Source organism: Apodemus sylvaticus, chromosome 5 (assembly GCF_947179515.1).
Source record: "Apodemus sylvaticus chromosome 5, mApoSyl1.1, whole genome shotgun sequence".
NCBI classification, from domain to species: domain Eukaryota; kingdom Metazoa; phylum Chordata; class Mammalia; order Rodentia; family Muridae; genus Apodemus; species Apodemus sylvaticus.
The window spans coordinates 140,275,021-140,293,720 of record NC_067476.1 but is presented as its reverse complement, the minus strand read 5'-3'; the positions used below and the strand labels follow the sequence as shown (position 1 = coordinate 140,293,720).

Genomic DNA, 18,700 nt, shown 5'->3' with positions numbered 1-18,700 from the left:
TTCTTTTTTAAAAAGCACAGAGAGGAGGGGCAGACTATATGGAATGAACGAAATTCTGCCAAAAAAAACAATCAATTTACCCAGGCCTGAATTTTCATATCACTGCCAAGAACTCAGCACCTCTGGCAGGCTTGGCCCAAAAGACTGCTGGTTTTCCAGCTTTCCTTCCTTCTTCCCTCTATAGAACTCTATAAATTTCAATTGATACCTGCTAATAAATCTAACTGTTCCTCTACCTGTATATGCCTTACATCACAGTCCTCCAATAGCTAACAACTGAAATGTGGCAAAGGACGAGGGCTCAATCAGATTTGCTCTATGTTAAGAACTGCTCCAAGGTCCACTCCTTTACCCTGGGTTCTTGAACATATCTTTATGCCTTTATCTGTGCTCCCTTGACCTAGGGTGCCTTTCCCTACTGTAACTCTTACTTTTCCTTCAAATCACAGGTAAAGCCTATAGTGCACACCTTTAATACCAGCACTCAGGAGGCAGAGGCAAACAGATCTCTGTGAGTTCAAAGCCAGCCTGGGCTACAAAGAGTTCCAACAAAGAAAAAAGGAAAAAAGAAAAACACACACACACACACACCTAAGAGGCAAGTATCAGGCGAACAGTGGTGGCGCACGCCTTTAATCCCAGCATTTGGGAGGCAAAGGCAGGCATTTCTGAGTTCGAGACCAGCCTGGTCTACAGAGTGAGTTCCAGGACAGCCAGGACTATACAGAGAAACCTTGTCTCAAAAAAAACAAACAAAAACAAAAAAAGAGGCAAGTATGGTGACATACCCTTGTAATCCCAGGAGTCAGAAGTAGGATAAGAGGAGTAAGAGTTTGAGGTCAGTCTGGACTACATGAGACAACCTCAAAAAAAAAAAAAAAAGAGTATGCACAATCTACTATGGTTAGTATCCTTCCCTGAATAATGCTAGATTATGAAGTTATCAGGATTCCTTAGTACTACCAAAAGTTCTTTTAAAAAAAAAAAAGATGTATTTATTTATTATATATAGGTATACTGTAGCTATTTTCAGACACATCAGAAGAGGGCATCAGATCTCATTACGGATGGCTGTAAGCCACCATGTGGTTGCTGGGATTTGAATTCAGGCTCTTCGGAAGAACAGTCAGTGCTCTTAACCACTGAGCCATCTCTCCAGCCCCCCAAAAGTTCTAATATATAGGCAACAGTCTTCCAATATTTGTTGATGACCAACAATAGGAAGAACTGGGTCTGACACAACACATGTTAAACCTTCAAGTTCTCAACATCTAGAAATATCCACAAGAGTCCTTTTCTCCTCCTTCAACAGGCTATCACTCTAAAAGCCCTAACAAGGAACCCAAAAGATGACTTCACTTCCATTAGAACCTGCTCATTCCTTAGAGACATTAAAAAGGAGATGACAAAGCAAAAGCAAGCAGAGCTCCTCCCTAATTACTATCTCACTACTGGTTTTTTAAAAAATTTCCTCCAATCTTTGAAGGGCTGCAAGAGGACCCAATCTTTAATGTGTGTGTATATAAGGGTAAAGGTGGGGCCCAGGCACAAAACTATTCAGCGGCTGGAATTATAATTGTGTCTCAAATGTTACTGGACACCACCACCAAGACTATGCTATGTCACAATGAGCAGTCAAGACTGTTTGCTTTGACTTCTCTCAGCTTCCATTTCCTTTTCTAATAAATTGGAAGAAACTTGTAAAAGAGCTTACCCACTATTTAACATTTAGTAAGTATTAAATGTGACTTTTCCATCTGAAGAAGTAGTCTATAACTAGTGAGGAAAACATAACCAAGGAGGATGCAAGTTCACCAATCTTTTTGACAATTTATTCAGGGCAGCACTGCCTACTACTGGTCCCAGAAGAGGACTACCCTTTCAGAACTATGGTGCTAACAACAATGTATAACTAGATAAATTTCCTGCTAATCAGTCTCCCCAGGTCTGGCTACAAGCCCATACAGATCAATTTCTAATTAGGAATCACTGCAACACTTCTGACAGGTCGGGCTTTTTGATAGTCTCTGTTGGCCTCAGGCCATATGTCCTGAAATGCCCCACCCATAGGACACTCTTGTGAGGTAAAATATTCTATACTACTCTAGTGAGACAGAAAAAAAAAATCCAAACTCCTCATAAAGCAGTCAGATGTGGTGGCACTTGCATTTAATCCCAGCACTTGGGAAGCAGAGGCAAGTGAATTTAATGCTGGCCAGATCTACATAGTGCAGTAGTTCTCAACATTCCTAATGCTGTGACTCTTCCTATGGTTGTAGTAACCACCAACCATAAAATTTTTATTGCTTCAATAACTAATTTTGCTACTGTTATGAACTGTGATGTAAAATCACAATTTGAAATGCAGGATCTCGGATAGGCGACCCCTGAACCACTGGTCTAATCTAATATCCTCTACTCTCTTTCGAAAAGATGTCATAAATGGGTCAAACAATCAACAATCCACTTACTAATCTGTCAGCAGGCATTTCTTTTCAAAAATAGTTTTTAAAATTAAAATGTCTGCTAGATCCAGGCCAGCCATGAATACAAATTAAGACCGTCTCAAGGGGAAATTTTTTTTAATGTTAAAAGGTCTGCTTGGAAGATAGACAAGCTCAGGGAAGAGAACAGTTGCGCCTTGGGGTGAGGAGCATATGGCAGATGCTATTGCATTAAGTGTGTGGGATTTTTGGGCAGAAGTATCAGTGATTGTGCAGAGGGGAGGATAGCCTTCAAAAAGAGAGTGATCTGTCCTAAACTATCAAGTCTCTTAGCTTCCTTCTTTCTGTAATAGAACTCACTCAAAATTTAAAATAATCTTAATTGGTTTTTTCAGCCTCAACTCCCTATAAGAAACAGCATGCTAACAGTATAAACACCTGCTCAGAAGCCCTGACTAGGTTAAACAAAAAACAAATAGAATTAAAACTCTGTGACTGACACCAGTCCCAGTTCAACTCAATGAGAACCACATAAATCTACATAAGCCTATTTCCTTGCTTTTGTTCTACTTTTTCTATAAATTTTAACACTTCTATGGGGAAAACAGACATACTGAGTACGGCTTTGTCTCCGGTGTTGGGCTGAAACCACAAATAAGTTTTTCATATCACTTTTCTCTTTATGGGGGCAAGTGGCCTAACCCAGAGCCAGGCTTCTAAGGGCTCCAGTAACAGTCTACCATTTCTGGCCCCATTACCTATTTAGCCATGTCATTCCCAAACAATAGTGTATTTCACAGGTCACTAACATGTATCTTCAATCCACACAAATCTGACTAAAAAAAACAAAAAAACAAAAAAATCCCGTTAGCTGCCAACATTCAAAATAGATCATGCTTTTTTAAAACTTTAGATTTCCAGGCAGTATGGCGAAAACACCTTTAATCTCAACACTCAGGAAGCAGAGGCTGGTGGTAGATTTCTCTGAGTTCAAAGCTAGAGCTGTCTTTAAAATTTTAAGTTTAGGAGACAACAAGGCTCTCTTTTAAAAAAATTTTTCTTACTGTTCTAATAGTTGTCAAGATCTGGATAATGTCAAGTAACATTAGTCCACTGGAAGGTCAAAAGACTTTTTATGATCTTTTCATTCTTTGTTGTCTTCTCATTTAACCTTAAACAAAACAAAAAACACATCCATTTCTTGGGCTGATTAACCAGTTGTCAGTTGCCAAGCCTCCCTGTACACAGAAGATACTGTTTCCACATACACTTATTGCATGCTTGCACCCCCAAATATACAAGTGTACACACACACACACTTTTTAAAAATGCATGCCAATTTATTAATCATTCCATACAACTTAAAAATGGGGTTGGGGGCTGGGAAAATGGCTCAGTGGTTAAGAGCGCTGACTGCTCTTCCGAAGGTCATGAGTTCAAATCCCAGCAACCACATGATGGCTTACAAACATCCATAATGAGATCTGATGCCCTCTTCTGGGGTATCTGAAGACAGCTGAAGACAGGTGTCTGAAGACAGCTACAGTGTACTTACATATAATAAATAAATCTTTAAAAAAGAAAAAGAAAAAAGAAATGGGGTAGGGTTTTTGGTTTAGTGGTAAAGTACTTGCCTAGCACAATCAGGCCTTAAGTTAGATCCTCAGCAACACATATACAAATCCCTTTCTGTGTAATTTAATATTAAGAGCAAACTCTGGTTGGGCATGCCTTTAATCCCAACACCCAAGAGGCAGAAACAAATGGATCTCTGTGAGTTCAAGGCCAGCTTGATCAAAGTTCTAGGACTGCTACGGTTATGTAGAGAGCCTGTTTCAAAACAAAACAAAACAAAACAAAAAAACAAAAAAATAAAATAAACCAAACCCCAACCAACCCCCCGCAAAGAAAGAATTTTAAGACTGCCAGTTCTAAAATGTAAAAGAAATCAAGTGCATTGACACTTCAAGTATACCGAGATTTTACATGTTTGCCACATCTGAGAAACTAACATCACAAAAGCTTAGTTTGAATACCTTTTGAGTTATACACTTGCTGGCATCCTGTCAGGTACTCCATATCCTACAATGACCATGTTACAATAACTTCCAGAAGTTTCTTGCTCAGAAGATGCCTATTTTTCACACACAGGGGCTGCTAATTACAGCTACAAGAAAAAGAAACGGGTACTAACTTGTAAGTAAAACAGGTTTTATTTTAATGAGAAGTCATGGCATCAGACCTACTTCCCTTACTATGCACAGCCAGTTTACAAATATTAGGAATAGCGAACAATGTCAGCTTAAACAAAAACAAAGTCTACTAAGTTTGTCCTTTTTGTTAAGTCCTGCAAGAGGCCAGGACACAGACTGACTAGCCAATAGTGGCATGAAAGGTTCCTAGTAAAATAAAGGGACCTCACTTACCCTCAGAAAATTTAATAGCACTATAACTAGCTGAAGTCTCTTCAATGTTACAAGTTCAGCCAGCTATACCTTAAATCCTAGTACTTAGTAGGTAGAGGCAGGAAAGGTCAAAAGTTCAAGGTTAATCCTTGGCTATAAAGAAAATTAGAGATTCAACAGGCAGTAACAAAATGAATCCATCAAATTTCCAAGATAAAAGTGGAAGGAAAAAACAAACAAAACAAGCAACTGGTTCCCACCTTGGCACCAATGAAAAAGAAGTTAATAGTGTGGCTCTCACAAACTTTAGGACAAATATGTTGTTGTTTAAAGGAGCTTACCCAGATGGAAACAGTAAGAGGAAACATGAAGATAAATAATTGAAGGTTGTAAACTCAAGGCTTCTTCCTTCCACGCTACAGAAGATTTCCCAAAGAACAGAGTCACAGGTTCTCAAAAAGCCAAGTAAAAACACACAGGCAAGGCACTAAAGAATCACAAGAAAGGGAGGGAACCCTGGTAGAGAGCACTCAAGGTATGAAGAATAGCCAGGGCCTAGGCCTAGTTCCACTCCTGTAACTGGTTTAGAGGGGACAGGAGTAGGGGGCAGGCCTGGAGCAAGAGTGGGGTCAAGGCATGTCCAAGCCCTGAAAATCTTGTCCTGAGATTTGTAGAAATACAATCGCTCTCCCCACATGCCCTGGGCCTGCACACCCTGGTGCACATCACCCTGTGCCCACACATTCACCCACCAAGGAGATCATGTAACCCAGTAGTCAATTAAAATTCCTTTCCTTTTCTAAGGTCATATCAGGCAGCACCTGGAATTTCTCCTTATTCAAATGAGGCATCCCCCAGCAACCTGGCCTAGGATGTACACTCACCCCAATAGCCAATAAACTGGTCAGTTCTCAAATACAAATGACCACTAAATATCTGAAAAAGTAGTGACTATTCTTAGCCATCAGAGAAACAAAACAAGTGCTTAGGAGGATATAGGGAGAAATGCTCCTGCTGGTGAGACTGTAGCCTGGTGCAGCCACTTATACTAAAGTGTGGCAGTTCCAAGAAAGAAAAAAAAGCCTAAAATAGAACTACCATGTGGCCTATATACTGGATGTACACCCAAAGGACTCTAAGTCACACACTACAAAAATACTTGAACATCCATGTTTATTGCTGCACTACTAAAAATAACCAGGAAATGGAGCCAACCTAGCCACTGATAGATGAATGTATGTATAAAAATGCACTCTGTATACACAATGACATTTTACTCAACCACAAAGAAAAGTAAAATCATGACATTCACAGTAAAATGGCTACAACTGAAGATCAATGTTTGGAGAAATAAGCAAGACTCAAATAACCACATTTTATCTTGTATGTATATTGTAGGGTGTGTGTGTGTGTGTGTGTGTGTGTGAGAGAGAGAGAGAGAGAGAGAGAGAGAGAGAGAGAGAAGGAGGTGGGGGAGGGGGAGAGAGAGAGAAAGGGAGAGAGAGGGGGAGAGAGGAGGAGAGGAAGGAGGAATCTTACTGTAAGGGATTGGAGAGGAAAGGGGAGGAAAGGGGCAGGGGAGGAAGCAGAAATGGGAGACTCTAGGAAAAGGATGGGACCAGTAACAAAAGGGCAGGGAACATAAGTAAGGGCAGTAGGGAAGTGGGATAAGAACAAACTGTAATATATGTATGAAAGTGAATTAAGGACATCTATTACTTTGTACACTAACCAAAAATAAATCTCCATTCACATGTCACTCTTTTGTTGTTGTTGTTTTGTTTTTTAGATTTGGTTTTTTCGAGATAGGGTTTCTCTGTATAGCCCTGGCTGTCCTGGAACTCACTATGTAGACCAGGCTGGCCTCAAACTCAGAAATCCGCCTGCCTCTGCCTCCCAGAGTGCAGGAATTACAGGCGTGTGCCACCACCGCCCAGCCATCTGTCACTCTTGTAATGCACATCAGGGTTATCTCAGGGTCTAACTAAAAACAAACAAACAAACAAAACAAAACAAAAACCATAAAGACAACACATATTCAGAGCCTAACAAGTAGGTGGCCAGTTTTTGATCTCTGATCTAGAGAATAAAATACTCTGAAGAGTTCTAGAATAGAAAGCACTGGGTTGTTCCCAAGGGTAAAAAAACTGTTTTCTCTCAAAGGGCAGGTCTCTGAAGTCCACAACTAAAATTTTCTTTGCAAAAGAGTAAAACTGCCTTCATTTGATAACACTGGAGTGAATAGTCCCACATAAATGTTGGCTACTCATGAAGCAAGATAGTACTCCATTATTCTACTGCCTCTGGAGTCTTTAAATATTTCTACAAAAGCAAAAACACCTCTATCCAACGAGGAAAAAAGATGAGTAACCCATGAAACACTAACTGAATCTCAGGAAGATTTATTGCTAGAAAAACATTTGGTTTTTATTTAAGAAGTCTCCCAACTATATTTATGGTCACAGACCACCACCTACCACCACCTGCTTACAGGACTCAACAGAATTTACCTTTGTAGGGCTGAGACAGAACTAAAAAAGATTCGTAAGGGGTTAGCATATAACTTATCACCTCTGTGAGCACAAATACATGGTATTAAGTATGGCATCATTACAAAATGGGCACACAATCACTGCAACTATTAATATGAAGACAGATTCAGTACCCAGGCCAGATTTTTTTAAATAAATATTCAAATTGACCAGGAGCCTAATATTCCTCTGGTTCATGTCTCTAGTGGAAACTCCAAAATCCCTTGATTCTTAACATATGCCCCACAGACAAAGAATCAAGAGTTGAGTACTATTTAACCCTAGGAACAGCTGGGGTCATCTTTTTTTCCCCTCAGCCAGGTAATTTAAGGTACATTTTCTAATATTTGCTCATAGAACAAAGAAAAAAAACATGATCCACATTCATGGAAGCCTTCAAAGTGCTTTGGTAAAAAACACCCAGCAAAGTTCCACTGGCAGGATAAAAGCTAACAAAGAAATGGTCATTTTTCCCTGAGCAAATACACAAGTAACAGGGTGAACTAAGAGACAGAGTCTCAGTGTTTCCCTTCTCTTCCACTTTAAGAAAACACAAACTCTCTACATACATGGGAAGAAAAATCTTATAGCTCCAGGGCAGGGGTCAGAACGAGTGGGGCCAGAGCAAGAGGGAAAAAGGGAAGGGGGAGAGAAAAGGGAAAAAAAAAAAAGAATAGCTCCATAGACTGACCTACAGGCAATGATTGATGTAGGAGGGCCCTGCTCACTAGGAATGAGATCACCCCTGTGCAGGTGGTCCTGGATAGATAAGAAAACAGGTTTGAGGGGGCTGGAGAGATGGCTCAGCAGTTAAGAGCACTAGCTGCTCTTCTGGAGGTCCTGAGTTCAATTCCCAGAAACCACATGGTGGCTCACAACCATCTGTAATGGGATCCGATGCCCTCTTCTGGTGTATTCATATAGATTAAATAAAAAAAAAAAAAATAACTCTTGAGGGAAGGGGAAGGAAGAGGAGGGAAGGGAGGGGAGAGGAGGGGACTCTTCTGAAGTTCAATTCCCAACAACCACATGGTGGCTTACAACCACCTGCAATGGAATCTGACACCCTCTTCTGGTGTGTCTGAAGATAGGGACAATGTACTCATATACATAAAATAATTTTTTTTCACTTGTTATTCTTGTAGACATATAGGCTTAGTTCCCAGCACCTACTTGGTGGTCCACAACCATCTGTAACTCCAGATCCAAGGGACCCTTCACTCTTCTGACCTCCATGCACACATACAGTGAACATACATACATGCAGGTAAAACATTCATACACATCAAGTAAAATAATTCTAAAATTATGTAAGAAAAGAGAAAAGAAAGGAGACAGAGTGAGCCATGGGAAAAAGCCAGGAAGTTCCTCTGTGGCCTCTGCCTTCCCTGGATGATTGGACCAGAAGCTGTAAAATGAAATAAACCCTTTCCTCCCCAAGTTGCTTTTGGTCATGATGTTTTATCACAGCATCAGAAGAAACCCCAACTAAGATACCTCTTTCTTCCCTCCTGCTAATCATTACCAGGAACATTGATGCTACTCTGGTCATTCATCTGTCTCTCTGTTCAATGTTCACATCATACAAACCATCATCTATCTCTCTTCTAAGAAAAGTAGAAGAGGGAAGGAAGGATTGATTTACTTTAACTGAAAAAGAAAATATTTGAGTGCTGTTTCTAGATAGAATCTGGGTAATATAGTCCAGAAACAGAAAGAAATACTGGCATTTAATCACTTGTAATCATAGACAGAATATTAGAAATGAGGACAAAGACAAACAACATTCACCATCCTTATACAAGACCAACCTAACTCAAATATTCAAGTGATTTTTCTCCTTACTCTAGATCAGTTCAGATTACTCCTGCTGTCTCAGATAACTACAGGCCAAAGCCTATGGAAGTCCCTGCCACTTACTACCTATTCCTTCTGACAATGCCTCACAGATTCGCCACATTACAACTGCTTCACCATTTTACTTTATGTTGCACTTTTAATACATTACCTCATTTTCCTCATATTTTCCTTACATGCTAAGGAAAGCAAGATATAGACTATTAACCCCATCTTATGAGAAAATGGAAGTTCAGTGAGAAAAATGATTTCTCCAGTTTATTAGTGCCATATAAGAAAAGTAGACCTTCTTGTCCCAAGTTTAGTTGTCAAAGATACTACACCACCTTATTCTCAGCATTTTTTATCTCCCCCAAAGAGACTTACTTATAGGGTCACTAAGGACCAGAAAATGCCTTAGGACTCCAATTTGACCCACTGCCTTCAACATTATCTCTAACCTTCAAGAGACATGCTTCTTGTGTGTGTGGGTTGGGGGGAGAGAAGCGGTGGGCAGTGTGGTACATGCCTTTAATCCCTGCACTTGGGAGGCAGAGGCAGGTGGATTTCTGAGTTCAAGGCCAGCCTAGTCTACAGAGTGAGTTCCAGGACAGCTAACACAGAGAAACCCTGTCTTGAAAAACTGGGGGGTGGGCATGGGGGTGAGGGAGACACGCTTCTTAATATTTTTTTAAAAAACTATTTTTAAAGATTTATTTTTTAATTATTGTATGATTGTATATTATGTGTATGAGTATTTTACCTGCATGTTTATTGGTACACCATTTTTGTGCCTTGTGCCCACAGGGCATTGGATTCCCTGAAACTGGAGTTAGAGACAGCTGTGATTCACATGTAGATGGTGAAAATCAAACTGGAGTCCTCTAGAAGAACAGCAAGTATTCTTAACCACTGAGCCATCTCCTCAGCCCCATTAATTATGAGAGGAGTAGGGAGGGAGAGTGAGTAAGTTCTAGGAGCTGGTTCTCTCCTTAGACCTTTGCAAGAATGGTGATGGGAATTCAGAATGCCAGGTTTCTATAGTCACCCACTGAGCCATCTCAAGAACCAACTTATTCTTTTAGACCCCTCAGGCAACGCTAAATTGCTGCAAGAAATCATGAACCATCCTAAGTAACTTTTCTCCCTTAAGAGGGGTTCTGGGATCAGGTGTAGAGAGCAAACAGAAGGAAAATTGGGGGAAAGAGCAATCTCTAGGACTTGTCAGAGACTAGGATTGGGGGAGGCCTCAGAGAGTCTACAAGGTGACCGACTCTAGCTGAGAATCCTAGCAGTGGGGGATATGGAGTCTGAAGTGGCCACCTCCTGTAGTCAGGTAGGACTCCCAGTGGAGGGATAAGGACACAGGACACCAACCCACTCACAAAATCTTTGACCCAAATGTGTCTTACCTACAAAACATGCAGGAACAAAGATGGAGCAGAGACGGGGGAAATGGCCAACCAATGACTGGCCCAATTTGAGACCCTCCTATGGGCAAGAACCAATCCCTGACAATATTAATGATACTCTGAATGAGAGCTTCACCCAGCAGCCAATGGAAACAGATGCAGAGACCCACAGCAAAACATTAAATGGAGCTCAGGAAGTCTTGTGGATGAGTCGGGGAAAGGATTGAGGGATCCAGAGGACAGGGACTTCACAGAAAGACCAACAGAGTCAACTAACCTGGACCCTTGGGGGAATCCCAGAGACTGAACCGCCAACTAAAGAGCAAGCATGAGGCCTAGGCCCTCTGCACATATGTAGACGGTGTGCAGCTTGATCTTCATGTGGGTGCCCCTGCCCCTGCCCCTGCCCCTGCCCCTGCCCCTGCCCCTGCGAGTATCATTCCCCTAACGGAGCTGCTGCCTTATCTGGCCTCAGTGGAGAGGATGGGCCTGCTCCTGGAGTGCCAAGGTGGGGTGATACCTGGGGGGGGGGGGCTCCCCCTTCTCAGAGGAGTAGGGGAGAAAAGGGGAGGGACTGGGGGGGGGGACCAAAAGGAGGGAGGCTGTGATCAGGATGTAATAAATTATTGAAAAAAAGAGTTCTTCAGGATTAGAACCTCCATGTTTCCTCTATTTCTTTTTGTTTTTTTTGTTTCCTCTATTTCTATTTCCATTTTCTAAGACTCCATGCAGCAAAACAGTCAAAGAAGGCAGTCACAATGATGAACTTTGAGAATCACAATTTAATCACAATAAATTACAAGTTGATCAAATTCCAAAAAACATAACTCAAATATTGCAAATAAAACAAAGTCCTATTTTATACCCAAAGATAACACCAAACAACACCAAATCTTTCTGGAAGCCAGCCTAAGATCTGATACCGAAATTACAGAAGGTCCGAGGCGGATGTCTGGACCTTCAACAAGGTCAATGTTCTCCCCTATCTTAATGCTCTGGACTTTACATGCCAGAGACTGGGCTCATAAGATATGGACACATTGGAAATGGAAGATAAATAACTGGCTAGTTAACAGGCAGAAAAAAAGGAGAAGGGAAAATACCAAAAACAGATCAATACACCAGAATTCAGAGAATCAAAGCCTCTAGTGATGGTATTCATCAATTATGCTATTTCCTGTCTGAACTTACACCTCAGGTATCTGGGCCAGAGAAGCAAAGGGAAGAATGGGATACAAATTGTTACTGTTGTTTAAATTTTATGTAGAAAGTATTTGCCTAATGTTCTCATCATAACGGCCATGTGGAGGTCAAAGGACAGCTTGCCAGGAGTTGGTTGTTCAACATGTGGCTCCCAGGAATCAAACTCTGAGTCGTCAGGCCTAGAGCAAATAAATTTCTTTACCCAATATGCCATCTAACTATCCCTGATTGATTTTACTGACCCCTCTCAGAACTGAAAGAATCCTGTCTTGCTTGCTTTTTATGTTCTCTACTAGGAGAACAAACAGTAGAAACACGAAATTGCTGCAATGACTAGGTGAGTTTAGGAAGAGAAGATAAGCTGTTGGGATTTCCAAACATAATCATATTACATCACCAAGATAGCACAGTAACCCTATTCACGACCCTAACTATAGAAAGGGCTATTTCAATTGGTGTGAAAAGCCAACTTAAGGTGAGACTTTAGGGTTTTAAGAAAAGTTAATCTTAAGTTCCACTGATTCATGCACAGGCCTCATGATTATATTGACAGCACCATTCGTCAGAGGTAGCTTATAGCTATCTAGAAAAATAAAGTCAAAGGCCTGAAAATGGTCTGTCAGAACAGCAAAATATGACTTCTCAGTATAGCATGATCAGACCTAACACAAAAAAAATCTAGACTTACAAAAATATGAGTTAAAGAAATGACCCTTTTAAATTCTACTGCTGGGATTGCTTTCACTGGCACAAAGAATTTCAAATCAAACTAGACAAACAGATCAAGAGAAACCATGCAAACATCGCCTTTTACTAAGCTTACTAAAATCTTTAATAAACAGGAGACAGCTAAATACCAGATAAATGCCTCCAGAATCAAGAAAACCTGGCCAAAAACATTAAGCTGCTAAACTTGGCTTTTTAAAAGAGAATATTTGTTGGAGTAAAACAATCATTTTTGGCTTGACAAACTGAACTACTCATTTAGATGTCATTTCAAGGGCCCATTGTCTACAGTAGGGGTACCTATCTCATAAGGCTAAAACTGCAAAAATGCCTGCTTGGGAGCCAGGCATGCTAGCACACACTGTTAATCCTATTATGGACAAGGTGGAAGGCAGATTGATCTCAAGGGCAACTTGCTCTGCCTATAAAGTTTTAGGACAGCCAGAGCTCCAGGGACCCTGACTCAAAAAACCACACAAACAAGCATGTTTTGGTGTTATTATTTTCACACTATTGTTGTGCTATATTTAAGTGTTTATACTTTCCTTTTATTATGAAATTTTCAGACAGTTTTTTACATATTTAAATGTAATGTTCTATACAGTCTTAGGCTCCCAAGTCTGTCCCAAAGGACTTCAGTTCTAAGAGTATATTGGAACTCAGCAGACAATTTGGTAAATTAATCTTATAATTTTCAGCTATCTCTCACTCCACTCTAAAAAGCAATATCCATCTGTTTATATAATAAAAAATATATTTGATGATCCCAAAATTTAACCCTGAGATATCTGTAATATTTTAGGTAAACCCTTTCTCCTTCCAGAGACAATTTCCTATGCCACTTTCATAAAACTGTAGTATAAATATCACGATTATTCCAGGGCTAGCTAGATGGTTCACAAGTCAGAGTGATTGCAATCAATGAAGAGTCTGATGGCATAATCAGAACTTAGGGTGAAAGGAGAGAAGAGACTTCCAAAAGATCACCACACTTGAGACATAACCCAGACATTCCCATTGACACAAATGCATCATACGCATATACACATACAATAAAAGATTATCTAGCCCTATCACCTTGTTTTACAGTCTTAAGTAACTGTAACTTATATGAGTTCAGCAGCATCAAAAGCCCACCAAATGCTATTTATTTTAACCCTGATGCTCTCACTAGACAGGGTAAGAGGACTACGAGAGTTGCACTTTCATCAACTCTCAACATTCCCAGTACATATGCCCTCTAAGAAACCCATGTATTCAGTCACAACCTCAATTCATTACCCCATCCAGAGCAGGACAGCAGACAACTCAAAGTGCTCTTCAAGAGATGAAGAACTAGAAAAAGGGACCACATCTCATTTTCCTCTTTTTCCTTCCAAGAGCTATAACACATGTATTACTATAAAAGTAATTATGAAATGACAGTTAACATGGAAGAAAAAGTGCCATGGAAACAATGAAAAAAGATACCTCTAATCTTGTTCTGTCACCAGTTCTCTAATCTTTAGGCCTTTATAGAATTTCGGAGACCTCCTAGATTACTTTATGAGGAAAACAGATCAGTGAATGAAAGAGGCCCATTCCAAGCCAACACACTTAGAAGCAATAGACAAGACCAGATAATCCTCCGGCCACTCAGTAACTTCCAACTTAGGACTCCCTCTGTCCTCTGTGCACTGCACTGTGAACACAGATCTCAAATTTTCCTTCGCCACTTAAGAAAAACAAACCAGCATTACTGCTGTTGTTTTCTCCTAACATGAAGCTAAAAGTTGAGCACCTGTCTTTCAGGCACTCACATGAAAGCCCTCTATCTCCTCTCTATCCAACTGCTGTGTCTACATCTTCAGCGATAGAGTATCTAAATTATCTAGTCGAAAAATGTTACTGCTAGAAGAGAACTTAGTTATCCAGATGAACAAACCTGAGAATTTGCCACCTGATATAAGGTCTGGAAAACCAGTCTCCAAACCCCTATCTCTATTTAAAAAGTCCCTGATACAATTCCATCCTGTCCTGCCCTGCTTAACCCCACCACCCTCTCCTCTCCCCACCCTGCTGCCAAAAGTCACTGTGATCTGGGGCTCTTATAGAAAGGGAGCTCCTTGAGCTCTGTTACTTGCTTTTGTTTTCCTGTTGCCTAGCTTAGGTGACACCACTTATAGAACAGCACAGAGTATTATAAGATGCTATCTAGAGAAAACATAAGATTATCCTAGCCTAACAAAAGCAGTCTTTGCAGTGGTACAGAATCTAGATGCCTAGGAACTAGTATTTCCCTTTTCTAAAACTAGTGTTTTCATCACTCACTTCAATCCAGGGGTTCTCAACCTTCTAACACTGGGACCCTTTAATACAGTTCTTCATATTGTGGCAACCCACAACCATAAAATTATTTTTGTTGCTACCTCATTAACTGTAATTTTGCTACTAAGCGCTATCTCAGTTCCTAAGACTGCTGGAAATATGTTTTCCAATGGCCACGACCTACAGGTTGAAAACCATTGGTTTAGCCAAAATATTAGATTTTGAAGTCACTCTAATCCCCATCTCCCTTCACCACTGGCCTCAGCCCTGATTGAAAACTCTTATCTATGAGAGATCAATGAAAGCAGATACAAGATAATCAACACAGTAAGACAAACTGCCCGGGTGGAGGTGGCGCACAACTGTAATCCCAGCACTCTGGGAGGCAGAGGCAGGAGGATTTCTGAGTTCGAGGCCAGCCTGTGATCTGGGGCTCTTATAGAAAGGGAGCTCCTTGAGCTCTGTTACTTGCTTTTGTTTTCCTGTTGCCTAGAGTGAGTTCCAGGACAGCCAGGGCTATACAGAGAAACCCTGTCTCAAATAAACCAAATTCCAAAAAAAAAAAAAAAAAAAAAGACAAACCCGCACCCTTCCTTTCTGTATTTCCTCAGTTCCCAAGCCCTTATCTGTATGACAGGTTAAAACAAGCTTTCTTCCTTATCCTCCATTCCAACAACCACTGCCTTGTTACTTGGTTCACCTTTTCATTCACACCTACTCTAGGTGTACTGTCATCTGAAACACCAGAACCTTGAGCCAGTCATACCGTACCTGGAAAACTGGTCTCAACCCTAAGTCTACTCCCCTAGTAGGTTAGTGACATAGCCTTTAAGAAGATGCAGAAAGTCACAGCCCCCTCACCTTAGGATAAGGTCCTGTCCTTGTCATAACACTTCTCATATGCTTGTTTCTTTTGCCTGACTATGTATGCCCAAATCCTGGAGCCTAGTACCATGCTTAGTAAATGCCTCAAAACTGATCTATGAAAGCAGGCATCAACTGTGAAAACTGTTTTAACTCTAAGCTGAGACAGATACACCCCAAGTTCCAAATTAGTCTTAGCTACATAGTAAAACCCCGTCTCAAAAAATTTTTAACTCAATAAATGAAAAAAAAAACTTTCCAATAATGATGTGTCCATTCAAATAGTCATCTAGAATGTTACAAGTCTGGTCTAAATATCCATCCAGCAAGAGCATTGGCTGTTCTTCAGAGTATCTGGGTTCAATTCCCACCACCCATTGGCAGCTCATAACCACCTGCAACTCCAGTTCTAAAAAAATATGACATCATCTTTTGGCCTCCTTGGGCACTGCACACATAGTACACACACATATATGGAGATAAAACACCTATACATATAAAAAATGTAAGCCTGTATTCAAAACTGAGGACCTAGCTCAGTGCTTGAGGGCTTATCTCCCAGGCATGAACTCCAGGTTCATTCTCAAGCACCACAAAAGAAAAAAAATATGGTACTTTATCAAACATATTATTCAACAAACTATGACTACAGGCAAAGTCAGCTATCAGATTTTTATGTTTGTTGTTCTATTCCTCGTCTCTGGAATACTACCTACTCCAAAGCCAGATTACCATCAGAACAAAATTCCAAACATTTTCATAAATATAAAAATCTCACAAGACACAGAATCAGACAAAGCAAAGTTTATTTTGAAAGACTACATGTAACACCTAGCCCCACTCTAACCACAGCAGTGAGGAGCCATAAGAATTTCTAAGACTCCAGACTCCCAACAGTCCCTTCTGTGTGCCTTTATGGAAGGAGAAGAGACACAGAAGGTGAGCCTGTCACTGAGGTGATCCACTTAATCAGCTGACAAGTTCTAATCCAAGCTGCTGTCATAGTTCTGCTATTCCTGATCACTACGGCTCGGATGCCCAACCCTAATGGCAAACAAACATGGACAAACAATCAAAGAATATGTCGGGGTTCTAGTTCAAGAATAGATCTCATCTGAAAATACAGGCGCTAATATAATCCATAACTGGCTTCAGCAATAAAGTTTGAACTACAGAGTGGAGAAGGGGGCTTTGCCAGAGGCACAACCTGGCCTGCATTCCTGCTCTGGGGATGTCACTGCTGCAGATGAGAACTAGTAAATCATTCTGCATTTATTCAACACTGTAAAATGAAGGAAATGCTAGCTGTGGTGATCACAAAAGGAGAAAGATTGAATTATTTCACTTCACTGTTAAAGTCCTAGGGTAGTCAAATTTACACCAAAACACAGAATGGTGTTTTCCAGGAGTCTTCAACAAGAAGTTAGCATATGACCAGGAAAATTTCAGTTAGGAAAAGGTAAGATAATTTGGTGATGTCAGCTATAGAACAATATGAATATACTTAATCCCATAGAATTGCACACTGTAAAACTGTTACAATGCCAACTGTTTAAAATGTGGCATACATATCTGATACCACAATTTTTTAAAGCATCAATGTTACTGTCTGCAGAGTGAATCCAGCTTGGCCCTAATCAAATCAGGTAACCCTTCTCTAAGCCTGATCTTCTGTAAAGCAGGGACAATACCTAGTTCATAGACTGCTCCAAGGACTAAATGACACTTTTCACTAAAAATCTTCAGTTCTATAACTAATAAAGGTGAGCTATTATTAATGGTAACAAGCATTCTCACAACTATTTCCTTGTAGTCTCCATAACACCCTATGAGACTTTACACATAAGGAAAGAGACTCAAAGGGCCCCAAGAAGTGGCTCAGCTCTTTGTAGAACACCAGCTAAGGCAAATGTCCTAATCTTGTCTCCACTGCCTGACACTACAAAGGCATAAATAAAGCCCTGAAAACGACTTCACACAAGATTAGAAATCAGATAATGGTTATAGCAGAGTACCTAAACCATTAGGAAACTAAAGCAAAATTGGTAATAAGAAACTACAGGCATCTGGCCTTTTAGACACTGAGACAGAAAAAGCAGCTGAGTTTACACAGGGTCTTTTGAGATGTCCAATTACCTGAGATTCCTGATCTTGAGGCCTGAAAAGGTAGCTCATCATATTCAACAAATGGCAACATTTGGGAGAAGTAATAACAACAAAAATAGACTGAAAGAAAGGCTACTAGGAATCTTGTAATCACCAAGGTACTCCATTTATAAACATTCCCCTTTGCAAGGGCCAGTTAGAAGAAGGGGTGGTCTATGGAGACATCAACCTCCTACATTTCACCATTACTGTTTCCTAGAATCTTAAGGAATGGATGAAACACAGTAGACCTACAGGTCCAAAGAACTAATGTACACCTGTGAACCTTCTCAACAACCAGATCCCCACAGCCAGTATCAAACTCACCGCAAAAAGGAAAACAGATGCCAAAGTTAACTTTAGCTCACTTTAATCCCTCTAGGCATTATTGGAAGACAAAGAAAATTAACACTATTTAAAGGCAGGTAGTTAAAGATGTCTTGAGCTACCTACATCTCTGACTGATCGATCCCTAGGACCATAAAGAACATACAAGACTGAGGTGGTGGTGGTGGTGGGGGGGGGGGGGTTTGAGGGAGACATGCAATTACAAAGTAAAGGGTGAACTTCCATGAGGTCCTTAAGCCAAACACCTCAGAACTTTTATGTCTGAGACTTGAGACTTCTGGACCCGTCCAACCACAACACCAGCAAAAATTTCATCCTAACCACTTTCCCTCTGAGTTCTGATATCAACAAAAGGGGATTTTATCTATGGCAGATCAATCCATGTCTCTCAGTCAATGTCCCAGGGAGGAACCTACCTTTCTTACCTAACGGTAAATCAAAATGCCCTCTGCACAAAGAGATGACACATGCTCGTATCA

General features: G+C 40.5%; 1 protein-coding gene across 1 annotated transcript in view; it reads right to left on the bottom strand.

Moving 5' to 3' along the window:
* Positions 1-18,700, bottom strand: part of Raly (RALY heterogeneous nuclear ribonucleoprotein) — a 75,093-nt gene that overhangs the window by 55,399 nt on the left and 994 nt on the right. The gene's annotated exons all lie outside the window — the stretch shown is intronic.